At 54.9% G+C, this 1,471-nt stretch overlaps 1 pseudogene; it reads right to left on the bottom strand.

Annotated features, from left to right (window-relative positions):
• Positions 1–208: 208 nt before the first annotated feature.
• Positions 209–685, bottom strand: LOC106736368 (GRB2-associated-binding protein 2 pseudogene; annotated as a pseudogene).
• Between the last annotated feature and the right edge of the window lie 786 nt (positions 686–1,471).

Genomic DNA, 1,471 nt, shown 5'->3' on the forward strand with positions numbered 1-1,471 from the left:
CCTCCTCACGTAGCCTGACAGGTCGCAGGGCACAGGGTACAGCTCCAGCCGGGGAAGGGAGAAAGGTGGAGGAGGCTGAGGAGTGGCGGTGGTATTGAGGGCCCTGAGGAAACACCACCAATGCCTCAAGCTCCATCACATGCCCAACATCTCCTGGTTGCCAAGTGAGCATAACTGGGCCCCGACCCTCTAGGATGGACCAACTCCTTCACCCTGCCACCCTTTGCCTGCTCCTCCACAACCAAAGAGGGAGGCTCCGCTCCAGCTTGCTCTCCTGGCCCAATGCTTCGGGGGCCTCCCCCCAGCCTCTCGGGAAAGGCGGGCTGGCCCTCGTACCTGTGCTCTCCTCGGCCTGATTGAAGCCACAGATCTGGCAGATGCTCTGCACCCATCTGTTCATGTCCTCCTCCGTCTCCGCCACCAGGTAGAAGGTGCGCTCGCTGGTCTTGATGTCGAACACGAAACTGTCCTGCAGCTCCTTCTTGTTGAAGGTCAGGCCTGCGTCCACCTGCTCACAGAAGTTCAGGTTGATGATGCGCAGGGGCTTCTTGGAGTGATCGTTCTTGTAGTATTCCAGAACATCTGGGTCCCCGCTCATCCGGCCGCTCCGCAGGATAAACCAGCGTTTCTTCCAGGCCTGGTTCCACCAGGAGGGCACAGGAAGAGGGGAAAAGTCATTAATCATCTCAAATTTTTTAATGAATTCAATTTTTTTTTAATTTGCCAGAGGATATGTATGCTTACTGGAGAGAGGGAGACAGAGAGCCCCCAATACAGTGTGGTCATGCTGTCATCCCTTCTCCAGTCCTTCCCAAACAAGTATGCACCCTATGACAAAACTCAAAAAAAATCGAATTGCTATGATTACCAATTTCTCTCTCTAGCCCATACCCATCTATCGAACCCCAGAGTCTTATATCCAACTGTTCACTCACAGCATCTCAGAATCCACGTGCTCAAAAGTGAGCTCCTGCTATCCCCCAGACCCATCCTTCCTGCGACCTCCCATCTCGGCAACTCCAGCCTCCAGTTGCACTCAGGCCAAAAACCTTGAAGTCACAGTTGACTCCTTCCTTTGATTCTCCACATCAAACCCATCAGCAAATCCTGTCGGTTCAAGACGTTCACAACATCCTCAACCTGACTGCTCCTCCCCACCACCACCGTGGTTCGCCTGGCCTAGCTCACTGCTTTGCAGTCTCCTGCTCTCACACCCGCTCATCCTGCAGGCTACCCCCAATACTGGAGCCAAAAAGCAGGACATCGAGGAGGGCACGCCAAGTCTCCCACGGCTGCTCATCTCACGCCAGTGAAGTCCAAATGGCCTACAGCCCTAGGTGACTGGCCCTCACCTGCCGCCACATCTGACCAGCCTCTTCTGCCTGGCCACACTGGCCTTAAACAGTCCAGCAGCTCCTGCTTCATGGTCCTTATTCTGGTCATTCCCTCTGCCTGGAATGCACCTCTCCAG

The sequence above is a fragment of the Tupaia chinensis genome, unplaced genomic scaffold (assembly GCF_000334495.1).
Source record: "Tupaia chinensis unplaced genomic scaffold, TupChi_1.0 Scaffold139431_1, whole genome shotgun sequence".
Classification (NCBI taxonomy): domain Eukaryota; kingdom Metazoa; phylum Chordata; class Mammalia; order Scandentia; family Tupaiidae; genus Tupaia; species Tupaia belangeri.